This window comes from Tursiops truncatus, chromosome 18 (genome assembly GCF_011762595.2).
Source record: "Tursiops truncatus isolate mTurTru1 chromosome 18, mTurTru1.mat.Y, whole genome shotgun sequence".
Lineage (NCBI taxonomy): Eukaryota > Metazoa > Chordata > Mammalia > Artiodactyla > Delphinidae > Tursiops > Tursiops truncatus.
This window is the reverse complement of record NC_047051.1, coordinates 34,436,361-34,452,368: the sequence shown is the minus strand read 5'-3', so window position 1 is coordinate 34,452,368 and position 16,008 is coordinate 34,436,361. Positions and strand designations below refer to the sequence as shown.

The 16,008-nt window shown below is 40.0% G+C and overlaps 1 pseudogene; it reads left to right on the top strand.

Moving 5' to 3' along the window:
• Positions 1-280: 280 nt before the first annotated feature.
• Positions 281-13,916, top strand: LOC117308810 (UDP-N-acetylglucosamine--peptide N-acetylglucosaminyltransferase 110 kDa subunit pseudogene; annotated as a pseudogene).
• The last annotated feature ends 2,092 nt before the right edge of the window (positions 13,917-16,008 follow it).

Here is a 16,008-nt window from a genome sequence, read left to right as displayed (position 1 = left end):
TCATGGCCCTAATGTTTTCCACATTGACTATATGAATGATGAAGAAAATTCAATCATGTATTTCATTTCCAACTGGACAGAAAACAAAATTTTAAAAAGTGGACTACTGACTTTTGATTTCTTCTAAGGCAAATGTATAGGTAATTTTTATTCCCTGAGTAGGAGAAAAATGGTGGAAGAGGGCAGGGTTAAGAATTAAGATTTCAAGACCGTGAGAGGTAGATGGCCAACCAGAGTTCCTAAGGTTCGGTGCCTGTAACTGTTGCCGTCGCTTAAGCCTGCCAAAGCAGTGGTATGGCTGCTGCCCTCGTATTTGCTACCTCTAGAAACATTCTTGCCAGTAGTGGCGGCAGCGGGACTCAATTACCCCCTTTTCGCTCTCTCTCCAGAAGCTCCAGATGGCGTCTTCCGTGGGCAACGTGGCCGACAGCACAGAACCAACGAAACGTATGCTTTCCTTCCAAGGGTTAGCTGAGTTGGCACATCGAGAATATCAGGCAGGAGATTTTGAGGCAGCTGAGAGACACTGCATGCAGCTCTGGAGACAAGAGCCAGACAACACTGGTGTACTTTTATTACTTTAATCTATACACTTCCAGTGTCGAAGGCTGGACAGATCTGCCCACTTTAGTACTCTGGCAATTAAACAGAACCCTATTCTGGCAGAAGCCTATTCGAATTTGGGGAATGTGTACAAGGAAACAGGGCAGTTGCAGGAAGCAATTGAGCATTACCGGTATGCATTGCATCTCAGACCAGATTTCATCGATGGTTATATTAACCTGGCAGCTGCTTTGGTGGCAGCAGGTGACATGGAAGGGGCAGTACAAGCTTACGTCTCTGCCCTTCAGTACAATCCTGATTTGTACCGTGTTCACAGTGACTTGGGGAACCTGCTTAAAGCCCTGGGTGGCTTGGAAGAAGCCAAGGCATGTTATTTGAAAGCAATTGAGATGCAACCGAACTTTGTGGTAGCTTGGAGTAATCTTGGCTGTGTTTTCAATGCACAAGGGGAGATTTGGCTTGCAATTCATTACTTTGAAAAGGCTGTCACCCTTGACCCCAATTTTCTGGATGCTTATATCAATTTAGGAAATGTCTTGAAAGAGGCATGGATTTGTGACAGAGCTGTGGCAGCTTACCTTTGTGCCCTAAGCTTGAGTCCAAATCATGCAATGGTACATGCCAACCTGGCTTGTGTATACTATGAGCAAGGCCTGATAGATCTGGCAATAGACACCTACAGGCGAGCTATTGAATTGCAACCACATTTCCCTGATGCTTACTGCAACCTAGCTAACGCTCTCAAAGAGAGGGGCAGTGTTGCCGAAGCAGAAGGTTGTTATAATACAGCTCTCCGGCTGTGTCCCACCCATGCAGACTCTCTGAATAACCTAGCCAATTTCAAACGAGAACAGGGAAACATTGAACAGGCAGTTCGCTTGTATTGTAAAGCATTAGAAGTCTTCCCAGAGTTTGCTGCTGCCCATTCAAATTTAGCAAGTGTATTGCAGCATCAGGGAAAACTGCAGGAAACTCTGATGCATTATAAGGAGGCTATTCGAATCAGTCCTACGTTTGCTGATGCATACTCTAATATGGGAAACACTCTGAAGGAGAATGCAGGATGTTCAGGGAGCCTTGCAGTGTTATACTCGTGCCATTCAGATTAACCCTGCATTTGCGGATGCCCACAGCAATCTGGCTTCCATTCACAAGGATTCAGGGAATATTCCAGAAGCAATTGCTTCTTATCGCACTGCTCTGAAGCTTAAACCTGATTTTCCTGACACTTATTGTCATTTGGCTCATTGCCTGCAGATTGTCTCTGATTGGACAGACTATGATGAGCGAATGAAGAAGTTGGTCAGCATTGTGGCTGACCAGTTAGAGAAGAATAGGTTGCCTTCTGTGCAGCCTCATCATAGTATGCTGTATCCTCTTTCTCATGGCGTCAGGAAGGCTATTGCTGAGAGGCATGGGAACCTCTGCTTGGATAACATAAATGTCCTTCATAAACCACCGTATGAACATCCAAAAGACTTGAAGCTCAGTGATGGTCGACTGCGTGTAGGATATGTGAGTTCTGACTTTGGGAATCATCCTACTTCTCATCTTATGCAGTCTATTCCAGGCATGCACAATCCTGATAAATTTGAGGTATTCTGTTATGCCCTGAGCCCAGATGATGGCACAAACTTCCGAGTGAAAGTGATGGCAGAAGCCAATCATTTCATTGATCTTTCTCAGATTCCATGCAATGGAAAAGCAGCTGATCGCATCCATCAATATGGTATACACATCCTTGTAAATATGAATGGTTATACCAAGGGTGCTCGAAATGAACTCTTTGCTCTCAGGCTAGCTCCTATTCAGGCAATGTGGCTGGGGTACCCTGGGACTAGTGGCACGCTTTTCATGGATTATATCATCACTGATCAGGAAACTTCACCTGCTGAAGTTGCTGAGCAGTATTCTGAGAAACTGGCTTATATGCCCCATACTTTCTTTATTGGTGATCATGCTAATATGTTCCCTCACCTGAAGAAGAAAGCAGTCATCGATTTTAAGTCCAATGGGCACATTTATGACAATCGGATTGTGCTGAATGACATCGACCTCAAAGCATTTCTTGATAGTCTACCAGATGTGAAAATTGTCAAGATGAAATGTCCTGATGGAGGACACAACACCGACAGCAGTAATACAGCTCTTAATATGCCTGTCATTCCAATGAATACTATTGCAGAAGCAGTTATTGAAATGATTAACAGAGGACAAATTCAGATAGCAATTAATGGATTCAGTATTAGCAATGGGCTGGCAACTACCTTGATCAACAATAAGGCTGCCACTGGAGAGGAGGTTCCCCATACCATTATTGTAACCACACGTTCTCAGTATGGGTTACTGGAAGATGCCATTGTGTACTGTAACTAATCAGTTATATAAAATTGACCCATCTACTTTGCAGATGTGGGCAAATATTCTGAAGGGTGTTCCCAATAGTGTACTGTGGCTGTTGCGTTTTCCAGCAGTAGGAGAACCTAATATTCAACAGTATGCACAAAATATGGGCCTTCCCCCAGAACCGTATCATTTTTTCACCTGTTGCTCTTAAAGAGGAACATGTTCGGAGAGGTCAGCTGGCTGATGTCTGCTTGGACACTCCACTCTGTAATGGACACACCACAGGGATGGATGTCCTTTGGGCAGGGACACCCATGGTGACTATGCCAGGAGAGACTCTTGCTTCCTGAGTTGCAGCTTCCCAGCTTACTTGTTTAGGTTGTCTTGAGCTTATTGCTAAAAATAGACAAGAATACGAAGACATAGCTGTGAAACTGCGAACTGATCTAGAATACCTGAAGAAAATTCGTGGCAAAGTCTGGAAGCAGAGAACATCTAGCCCTCTGTTCAACACCAAACAATACACAATGGAACTAGAGAGGCTCTATCTACAGATGTGGGAACATTATGCAGTTGGCAACAAACCTGATCACATGATTAAGCCTGTTGAAGTCACTGAGTCGGCCTAAATAATGACTGTATGTACAAGAGAATTACCCCTGTACCTGAGCCTCAACCTTCTGGGGGAAAGGGAATTACTTTCTCCTTATCTGTACAATACCATGTTGAAGATGGATGACAATGATAAGAAATAGCACAGCCAGACTTGCTTCCTGCATGATCATGATAGGGAGAGACACAAGAGATGGGAAACTGCTGTTCCACAAGGAGTCTCCATAGAATTTTGCAGCAGCCAGGTGTCTGGAAGGTCTGGAAGGTAAGTCTGGAAGGTCTGATCTCCCTTGGTCTTCCATGGGATGGATAGTTAGTGTGGAAGCGAGATAGAGATTGCCCAGCCGTTTTGTGATTATCATGGATTGATTGAGTCTTCTGAATAATTTTTTTTCTTTATATTTTAGGTATTGGAGCTTTTAAAAATGTTTGGTTTCAGGTATTTTTGTTCATGTGAAGTGTATATGATTCTCTTGAGATAAGGTTTTAAGCTAAAATATTCCTTGTTTTAGTTTCTGAACCCTACAGATAAATGGGGACTTTGCTGGTGTAGTCTTTTTATAGGTTTTATAAACCACTTGAGCCTGTATCACTCATTTTAGTGTCTGATATAATGTTTGGAACTATCAGTGCTTTGTTGGTTTATAGATGATGGCTTAAATTCTTTTTCTGGTCCGTTTCCTTCTTCCCTTCCCCCCACTTTAAAAATTCTCCTGTAACTTGGCTAACAAAAAACCAAGTCTGATTCAAAACCTCCCAGAGTGTTTCTCTTAACCGCATCATCTGGTGCCAAATGAAGATTCTTAGGAGTGATTATTAATTATGAAGGGCACAGTTGTGGTACTGTCACTGATGATAATAATAATGGATTTTTGGCCTAGAGTTTTGACCTATTTCACCAGTGTTTTACCATTGACTGCCCCTCTATGCTGCTTCCAAAAGTGATAGTGTGTGATAAGATTTTTACTTTCATTTCTAAAGTTTGCTTTTTTTTTTGAGTCCTGTTCTTCCTTTTTCTTTCAGCAGAAATGAAATCCCAGGTAAGTATAAGTATTCAAATATTTGATCAGTAAGTCACAGTTATCTCCAGTACATTAAATAACTTTCATCAAAAAACGTTATAGGTAAAAAGCTCTGAAGGACCAGCTATGTATATGATAATTATGTTTCAGATATTCTAGGGTATTATATATTAAAACTTGTCTTCTGGACGTGGTCTTGAAGTCTTTATGGATTCAGCCTCAGTAGTAGTGAACTGCACTGCTACTTGGTTTAGAGTACAAATTAGACTTTAGCCCTTCTGGAAGTTGAGTTTTTGGTATTGAAAACCATAGGAAAGAAATTATTGTATTTCCACAAAGGATCGAGGGCTTGAGGCTTAAACAAGCCAACATATGTGTGGGAAGCAGTCAGCCTTGAGAGCAGGCTACAGACATGCCAGGCATGCCGCCGCTCCCTGCTCGAAGGGACTGTCCCTACTTGTTCTCCTCCTTGTTCCATTCCATGGGAGATAAATCACCAGGGCCCAGAAATCAGAAAGAATGTAAAATGAGACAAGCAAAGCTGTTTCCCCCCTGCACGTGCAGGTTATTTTTGATGATTCTGGCTTTATGGGTTTTCTCCCAGGGAAGTTAACCCTGAGCCGAGACAGTCTTTACATAATGTAAACCACCGTCTGGCAACCTTCCCTTTTCTAGTCTATATAATCTGCAACTGTAGCGCAATAAAATTTGCCTTGCAGCCATCAGTTGTCTTGGTCCTTCTGACCCCAATCGTTGGTGCTACTTCAGTTCCTTACCCCATCCCTTCTGGCCCTGGGCGGTGAAATCCTCTTTCTCCGGCTAGTCCGCGGCAAGTGGCGCCCAAACAGGGACCTGAAGCGTGAAGGCAATTAAAAGAAAAAGAAAATGCAAGTAAGAGAACCCTTATGCAAAATATGTGTGGCCACGAATAAAAGTGAAACTAATAGAGGCATAAGGCAATAGTCAGAAGTAAAATAAGATGGGGCAAAAGGGCTCAAAGGAGTGTGAATTATTTGCTCAGGTTTTACTTTCGATGCTTAAAGCTCGGGGTAATAAAGTTTCTACCTCACAGCTGACTGAGTTTTTGCAGCATATCCGTGATGTATCTCCCTGGTTTCCCGATGGCGGCTCTGTTGACATAGAAATCTGGCAGAAAGTTGGAGATTTAAAAAATTATTATGAGTCTCGAGGGCCTACTCATACTCCTGTTGTTACATTTAGTGTGTGGAATCTGATAAAAGAATGTTTAGATTCTTCTCATGATAGTGTTGATTTGAATGTAAAGTCAAAAAAACATAAGCCTCTGACAGAAGAAAAGACTGTATTATCAGCTACTGCGTTGCCACTTCATAAACTGAAAGAGCTAATTAATTTAAATATTTCAGATGAGCGGCATGTGGGATCTTCCCAGACCGGGGCACGAACCCGTGTCCCCTGCATCGGCAGGCGGACTCTCAACCACTACACCACCAGGGAAGCCCGAAGAGGAACATTTTCTAATGGCTATGATAAATAAGTCAGTGAAAAAGCTTCAAATTAGTAAGGACTGTCTTCCTCAAAAATCTACATCTGTAAAAATGCTCAGTCCCTTGCAGCGTGCTGTACAAGGAGCAATAAAACGAGGAGAAGATCCTATTTTCTGTTGTCCTGTCATAGAAAGACCTGATCCTAATAATCCTCAACAAGCTATTAGGGAGCATCGGGCTCTTCCTTTTAAAGTTTTGAAAGATTTAAAATCTGCCTGTGCTCAATATGGGCCCACTGCTCCTTTTACTACTGCTATGGTTGACAGGAGAAGCTATTGCAGGAGAAGCTCTTCCCCCGCTGATTGGAAATCTATAGCACGAGTTTGTTTAAATGGTGGAGATTATTTAATATGGAAGTTTGATTTTTATGAACGGGCTGTTGAACAAGCAGAAAAGAATGCGGCCCATAATTTTCCAGTTGATTGTAATATGCTGATTGGGGAAGGACAATGTATTTCTTTACAAGATCAATTAACTTATCCCTTTGTTGCTTATCCTCAAATACATCATTTAGCATTAGAAGCCTGGAGGAAATTACCTTATACACACACAACTGAGGATCTTTCAAAAATTAGGGACCTAATGAACCATATGCTGATTTTGTAGATAGATTGTTACAGGCGGTGGGGAGACTCATTGTGGATGGACTCACTGGTACAATTGTAGTTAAGCAACTAACTTTTGCAAACGCTAATAATGCATGTCAGGCTGCGATTCGACCTTGGAGAAAACGGGGAACATTGGAGGATTATATTCGCCTTTGTGCAGACATTGGGCCTGCTTATATACAGGGTGCTGCTATGGCTGCAGCATTAACTAAAGTGGGGTTTAAAAACAATCAAAAGAAAACAAAGACTTGTTTTAAATGCAGAAAGGCAGGTCATTTTGCTAGAGAATGTAGATCTTTTAGTTCTAAACCTAGTCCTTCCTTCCCTACTCAAAAATCTCCAGATGGTCAGAAAATCCCTGGTTTATGCCCTAGATGCAATAGGGGAAAACATTGGGCACGAGATTGTTGCTCAGTGGCCAACAAGGATGGGACACCACTGTCGGAAAACTCCTGCCGGGGCCTTCCCCGGCCCCAACAAACAATAGGGCCAATGTCTGTGTATCCTTCTCAAATTATAAATCAGACATTAACCAGAAACAAAAACATACAATATCCTCGCTCTCCAGAGTAACACCAGGAAGCGCAGGACTGGACCTCAGTACCTCCACCCGATATGTATTAACTCCTGAAATGGGTCCTGAGGCCCTCTCTACGGGCATCTATGGACCTTTACCCAAGGGTTTGATGGGACTGTTATTGGGAACAAGTAGTGTCACCATGAAGGGTTTAACTATTATGCCAGGAGTCATAGATTCTGGCTACGAAGGAGAAATAAAAATCATGGCACAAACTATTAAAAATATAATAACTATTTCTCCTGACGATAAAATTGCACAATTGCTACTTTTGCCCTTTGTACCTCGTGGACAAATTTTACAACATCAAAAGAGAGAAACAGAGGCTTTTGGATCATCTAATGCTGCCTACTGGATTCAGAAGATAGGGAAAGAACGTCCAGAAATGAAATTAACCATTAATGGAAAGGTTTTTTCAGGTTTGTTAGACACTGGAGCTGATGTCTCTGTTATGCACAGATACACTGGCCTAAACATTGGCCCATTAGTCCTACTATTACATAACTTCAAGGAATAGGACAAAGTTCTTCTCCTGTGCAAAGTAGTCAGTTATTATTATGGCAAGATAGTGAGGGCCATTCAGGATACTTCCAGCCTTATGTTTTGCCTGAGCTGACTTTAAACCTCTGGGGCCGAGATATATTAAAAGAAATGGGAGTATTACTTTATAGTCCAAATTCTCAAGTCTCTAATATGATGTTGAATCAAGGATTTCTTCCCACAAAAGGGCTGGGAACAAATCAACAAGGAACTGTCTATCCTACTGATGTGAAAATAAAAAATGATAGACAAGCTTTAGGTTTTTCTTAGGGGCCTTGGATTCTCCTCCACTCACTGCTGATCCAATTACTTGGCTGACTGATGACCCTGTGTGGGTGGACCAATGGCCCCTCACAACGGAGAAATTAGAAGCTGCAGAACAATTAGTACTGGAACAATTAGGGCATTTAGAAATTTCCAATAGTCCTTGGAATACTCCTATTTCTATTATCAAGAAAAAATCTGGAAAATATAGGTTATTACAGGATCTAAGAGCTGTTAATAAAACTATGCTAATAATGGGAGCTCTGCAACCAGGCCTACCCTCTCCAACAGCCATACTACACAATTATCATGTTTTAGTTATAGATTTAAAAGATTGTTTTTTCACTATTCCTTTGTTTCCTGAAGATAGAAAACATTTTGCTTTTAGCTTGCCTTCCTTATATTTTAAGGAACCCATGAGGAGATGTCAATGGAAAATATAGCCTCAGGGCATGGCAAATAGTCCTACATTATGCCAAAAATATGTGGCTCAGGCCTTGACTCCTGTGAGAAAAAGGTTGCCAACGTTATAGCTCATACATTATATGGATGATATACTTTTAGCCACTAATAATATTTCTTTATTAGAGACTGCTTTTCAATTTTTACAACAATCCTTACGATCATTTGGCTTGGTCATTGCCTCAAAAGTCAAAGACAATCTCCATTTTTATATTTGGGAAAATATATTGATAACACTACTATTAGGCCTCAAAAACTGCAAATTTGAGTTGATAATTTGAAAACATGAAATGATTTTCAAAAATTACTTGGAGATATTAATTGGCTAAGGGCTTCCTTAAAACTTACTACTGCTCAATTACAGCCTTTGTTGGATATTCTTAAAGGTGACTCAGATCCTTCTTCTTCACGCTCTATGACTCCAGAAGGATTTCAAGCTTTACAAATAGTCAATAGATCTGTCAGTTCTACACAATTAACTAGAGTTCATACTCACCTTCCAATTTTCTTAATAATTTGTCCAACTCCTTATGTGCCTACTGCCGTCTTATGGCAAACTGTTGGAATTATTGAATAGATTCATATGAAATCTACACCCTCTAAAGTTATTAACCCTTATTATGAACTTATTAGTAATTTAATAATGCAAGGTAGAACTAGATGCTTACAACTTATAAATACAGAACCTTCTCAAATTATTATCCCTTATTCAGTTAGTCAACAAAATTGGCTTTTTCAACATAGTAATTAATGGGGTCTTGCTCTTGCAGGATTTTCAGATACCTTGGAATGCCATTACCCTGCTGATAAATTGATCCAATTCAGCAAACTTAACTCATATCTTTCCTTCTATAATTAGGCAACAGCTTATTCCTCATGTACCTTTGGTTTTTACAGACGGTTCTTCTTCAGGAGTGGATACTGTAATCATTGACGACGGAACAAAACTCATTAGACAAACTTCCTTGACTTCAGCTCAACGTGTTGAACTGTATGCTGTCATTATGGCTTTTAAACATTTGCCTTCTATATCTTTTAATTTGTTTTCTGATAGTAAATATCTTATTAGCTTATTATTTCTTCTGGAGACTGCGACCATAGGACATACTAATGACCCTGAATTATCATCCTCTTTTTGTTTGCTTCAACAGCTTATTCGTTCCCACGATGGTCCTGTTGCAGGTCTGTATATCCGTGCTCATTCTAACTTGCCTGGTCCATTGACTAAACTTAATGTGACAGCAGATGTTTTAACTCCATCTAAACGTGACCTTTATCCTGTGCACTTTCCTCCCAAGAATAGAGTTGAAGTTACTCCTCCTCCTCAATCTCTTTTCCCTAAAGCAGGACATATCCCAATTTACCGTACTCCTACTTTCTGTTCGTCATGCTGTCAAGAATGGCTAATGTATTGCATTCATTATCTTCATACTGTTGATACTCATGGTGCATGTCCTGGACACCCTCATATTATGGTAAGTTATGATCAAACTGCTTCACAAGCAGCACAACAATCGCATGCTTTACACCATCAGTCGGCGGCTACATTACGCAAACAATTTTCCCTTACTCGTGAAGCTGCCCGACAAATTGTTAAGCAATGCTTACGTCACCTTCCTGTTCCACATTATGGTGTTAATCCTCGTGGATTATTACCTAGTCATTTATGGCAAATGGATGTTACTCATATCCCGTCTTTTGGGAAATTACAGTTTGTTCATGTCACTATTGATACTTATCCTGGTTTCCTCTGTGCTACAGCACAGACCGGAGAAGCTACTAAACATGTTATCACTCATTTATTACACTGTTTTGCTTTCACGAACCTTCCCAAAATTATTAAAACAGATAACGGGCCCACTTACACTAGTGCTGCTTTTGCAACATTTTGTAATTCATTACAAATTACCCATATTACAGGCATTCCATATAACCCTCAAGGACAAGGTATTATAGAACGTGCAAATAGATCTTGAAAGCTAACTATTGAAAAAATAAAAAAGGGGGAATTATACAGAACAACACCACATAACCTTATAAATCATGCTTTGTTTATTTTAAATTTTCGCACTGTTGATAAATTTGGCCGGTCTGCAGGGGAGAGGTTGATGGCTGAGCCAAGATTGGCCTCTCAATCTCCGGAGCTCCTCTGGAAAGATCCGTTAACCAGCACTTGGCATGGTCCTGATCCTGTGTTGATTTGGGGCCGTGGTCACGTGTGTATCTTTCCCAGATCAGCGCCTGGACGTCGCTGGCTTTCTGAGCGCTTAGTCAAGCAAATAGATGGCTCGCCACAGCCCACAACTAGTTCAGAAGATGAGGAAGCTCTGCATCTCTCCCGAAAATTTGACACTGTTGATTCAGAAAAAGAAGAAGAGGAGACCACTTGCCAGGACGACTCAAAGGAGTGATGTTCCAACTTGGGGACAAATTAAACAATTGGTTTCACGAGCTCAAGAGTTAGTGAAACAACAGAATAATCCTGTTACACCTGTAACTTTATTTTTGGCTATGTTGGCAACCATTTCATGTGTTCCCTCTGTTAATGCAGCAACTTACTGGGCCTATGTACCTGATCCTCCACTATTACAACCCATATCTTGGTCTGAAGCAGAGTTTCCTGTATTTTACAATGATACTGTTTATGGGCCTCTTATTGGGAATATAAAACAAATCAATATGTCTGTAAATTATACTAACTGGTTTAGTACCCATCCTGTCTGTCTTAGCCCATTGAATCTGGAAACTGGATGTGTAAAGGCTATTAGTTATGAGCATACAGATGTTTATGAGGGAACGGATCAATCAATTAGTTTGTCAGACTCTCCAGGCATCCTTCGTTTTACAGGAACCAACATTACTCTTACATGCCCGGCTACCAACCGACGAGAGGATCTTAACGATACCATCATTTGGTATAAAATGGGCAACCTATTAATATTAGAGGTCGAATCTCATACGCCTCACCACTTAGGGATTCCACTATTACTATAGCCAAGGTTACAGGTGAAGATTCAGGAAATTATTTCTGTATGAAGTGTTTACTTGGAGGACAAGGGATACTTATAGCTGGACATAAGGTTACTATTCTTAACAGAAAATCAAAAAATCAATTTCCTCCTTTTATGACCATTAATTTTCCTGGATCCAGTTTTGAACGTTGCAATGCATCTTGGAATAATAACCAAATATGGTGTACTATAGATTATACCAAGGGGTCAATTCTTATCTCTTCTATTCCCTTCATAGATAGGTTTATCAATCATATTTCAAAAGAACTGGGATATAAGGAAACTAGCTCTAACTTATTCCAATACACCTGTTATAACTTGTGTTGCTCCTCCATATACACTTTTGATTGGTTCTATTAACATTGGTAGTTCTTCCAAAGGAGGATATAATACTAGCTGTGTTAATTGTATTTTTAGTAGTTGTGTGTTCCCTTCTGCAGGAACGCAATCTGTGCTTATACTAAAGCAACCCATATATGTTATGGTGCCTGTACATCTGAGAGAACCTTGGTATGAAGATACTGGAGTACAGGCATGGATGGAACTCTCTAAAGCCTTGCAGAGAAGGAGATGCTTTATTGGGTGGCTAATAGTAAGTTTACTTGCCTTGGCTGCTCTGTCTGCTACCGCAGCTACTGCCGGTCTTGCTCTTTCACAGAGTATTAATCATGCTCACTTTGCTAATCAATTATCTCAGAATACCAGTCTTGCTTTATCTTTACAAAGTCACATAGATTTACAGATTAATAACAAGTTAGATGAATTTAAAAATGCAGTTATGGGGATTGGAGATCAGATGGCAGCATTAAAATTGAGGATGCGTTTAGCTTGTCATGCAAAGTATACATGGATTTGTGTTACTCCTAAAAAGTACAATGACTGTATTTGGGAATGGGAAAAAGTAAAAATGCATCTGCTGAGTGTTTGGTCAGATAATAATATTAGTCTTGATCTTAAGAAGTTAAATGCTGAAATTCAGGTTATACAAAATGCACATCTTCATGATATTTCACCAGAAGATGTAATTCAAACTTTACTGGATCATTTAAAGTGGTTAAACCCTCAGTCTTGGATTACTGGAAGGTTGTCAGGATTTATTACCCTGGCCATAATTTGCCTATTATTGATAATAATCTTCTCATGTCTGTTTCGTATCCTCATGCAACAATATACTACTCTCGGCACTAAGCTTCATGGAATAATTTTGCAGCAAAAATTAAAAAATAAAAAAGGGGGACCTGTGGGAAGCAGTCAGCCATGAGAGCAGGCTATGGATGTGCCAGGCATGCTGCCGCTCACTGCCTGCTCGAAGGGACTGTCCCTACTTGTTCCCCTTCTTGTTCCATTCCATGGGAAATAAATCACTAGGGCCCAGAGATCAGAAAGAACGTAAACTGAGATAAGCAAAGCTGTCTCCCCCCTGCACGTGTAGGTTATTTTTGATGATTCTGGCTTTATGGGTTTTCTCCCAGGGAAGTTAACCCTGAGCCGAGACAGTCTGTACATAATGTAAACCACCGTCTGGCAACCTTCCCTTTTCTAGTCTATATAATCTGCAACTGCAGCGCAATAAAATTTGCCTTGCAACCATCAGTTGTCTTCGTCCTTCTGACCCCAATCATCGGTGCTACTTCAGTTCCTTACCCCTTCCCTTCTGGTCCTGGGCGGTGAAATCCTCTTTCTCCGGCTGGTCCGCAGCACATATGAATATATGTTTTTGTCTTGCTCTACTGCACATATGCTGTCTAGTAACAGGTATTTTGTCTGCTAGTAGTGTTCTAGGTTATGTCTTTCCAAAGCGCTGAGGCAGTGCACCTATTCTGTAGTTGCAGCTGATGCCTGAAGGTATCCTAGCTGAAAATTATTGATTAATAAGAACTTGAATTTCTGAAAGATTTGTACTGTTAACCAAAATCTGAGCAAGGAGTCTCAAATGTAATTCTTAGCCAGAATTACATGTTAATGAACCATTTTACAGTGTAAATCAAGGAACATCAGTGTAGGGATTTCTTTTAATTTATTTTTTACCTGCTTGAAATATCAGTTAAAAGTTGCCAGCTTGGTTGCAGATGAACGGACGTTTGAAGTTCACCAAACTACTTAATGTGGAATAGGATAATAGACTTCCAATGCCCTCAAGGCTGTGACCTTGCAGCCATTTTACATAGCACATCATCCTCCTATAGGGATGAACCTTTCCCTGGCCCAAAAAGTAGCTGCTCTGTTGAAGCTTTGCTTATTGTAACAGTCTTTTGTTTCCAGGTTACATGTCTGTGGAAGACTTAATTCTGAATAGAGATATAGATATTACTGGAAACTAATTGTTTTTTCTATTATACTCTGCTTTATCAAAAAAGTAAAACATTTAAATTGTGCTACAGAAACTCAGACGTTGTCTTGCAATCTTTAAACAATAAATGAATGATTTGCCCTTAAAAAAAAAAAATTAAGCAGTTAAGCTGTTTGTCCCACATCAGACAAATTATCCTTATACCTCCTGTCAATATTGTTAACAGAGACTGTTATTTTATTAATCCTTATGATCCCGTGATTCTTTCTTTCATGTTTCAGGGCACAGCAGGTGAGAGAGTGGATTTGTTAAGCTGGGTGGGTTTATCCTTCTTTTATGCGTTCATTCAATTTTATGTTCATTTACTTATTGTACACATATGGCAATAGAAGCTGCTAAAGCAATCATTGCTATTCTGCAAAACAACAAGGCACAGAAGCAGATGTCTTATTTCCAAGATTTCTCAGGAAATCTCCCAGGATTATTATGATTAAAGATCCTTTCCCCCCACTCCCTGGAGAGGACAAGGGACTGCTCGCTGGAGGTTTTTTAATGACTTGGGGAAAGGCTCAAATATCCCCCCATTATGGTAATCCACCCCAGGGGCAAACCACACAAGAGTATTATGAATTTATTTTATTTTTGTATCCTTGCAAAGGTAATACTCAGCTCATTAGAATATGAAAACTATACTGTCAAATTTCAGAGTTACATGGATGAAGAAAATCACCAAAGTGGCATCATATCATGTGTGTTATAGTTGTATTTACTATATTAACTATGTTGTGTTAACAATATATTGCATAACTATATATAGTGAAAAGGCAAAATGCTGTAACTTATTTCAGAGAAAATGATTATGTTGGCAAACCCCAAATTGTACATTGTAGACGGGTCCTAGGAAAAGAAGATTTAATTCATAGTGGACAAGAGGTTAGCTTCTGTTTTCAGCCATGTGCTATTTCAAGAATTAAACATCATGAATAATACAGGATATAAGAGGAATAGTCTAAAGATGGAAAAGCACATTTTGATTAGGAAAGAGAATTTAAGGCTTAAGTCTTTTTTTTTTTTTAAGGAAAACTGCCTTATTACTATGAGATAAGAAAATTGTTTCTTTTCTTCCTTGCTTTCTTCTTCTTCTTCTTCTTTTTAACCTTTTTTATTTTGGATATTTGACCTCTAAGCTGAGATGACTGAAAATGCCTCCTCTGGGCATCAACCTTTTTGAAAGACTTTTTCCCCCTCCCTAAGGGCTATTTGTCTCTTGGAGGCATTGTCTACGTTACTCACCAAGAGGTAAGCATTTGTCCTTGCACTAAATGCTGACATCTCCTGATAAGAGGGAAGCTGCAAAGTAGAAGAATTGAGGGTCAATATGTTGATATTGGTCTCAAGTGGATTGATGTACATTTGTGTATTGGGGAAGCAGAGTGAAGCTTGAGAGTGGGCTAGTGGGGAGGGGTAAATATTTTGTGATGCTGTCTACCTATGGGCTTATAAAGTTTACAGCTGCATTAGGAGGACAAGCATTACCATTAGCATGAAAAGTAGGGCAGACCTCAGTTGCAAAAGCTTCTAGCCATACATATAGGGCAATACGTAAATGATACACCTTATTGCATTCACCCATTCACCCTCCCCTGTTCACGCTAATTGGAAATTTCAATCAATTTCAGAGAAGTAACACAACTATCAATCATTTTCCCTGGCACGAATCTTCCAGGAGGAAGAAAATGGAATACACCTAGCAACAGAGCTCACGCACTAGCCCATGTGTCTTAGATTTAATATCTGATCATTAGCTGGATTGAAGCCAAGAGGTGGTTCACAAAGTTGCTGCACATTAGAATCACCTGGGGAACTCTGAGACCTCCCCGTGCCCAGGCTCCTCCCTAGACCTACTGAATCAAAATTTCTGGGGCTGGGATCCAGACGCCAATGTTTTTCTTAAAAGCTCTTCAGGTAATTCAAACGAGCAGCAAAGCTTGAGAACAAGCCCAATAACGGAAACAAACTTATTTCACACAGATAAAGTGGGGCAATTCATATGTTAAAAGAACATGATGAATATATATATATATATATATATATATATATATATATATATATCTATATATATCTTTTCTCTTTATTCTGTTGGTGTTTCAAATAGGCTTTTCGTTTTTCTTCTGCAAAAAGCGTTA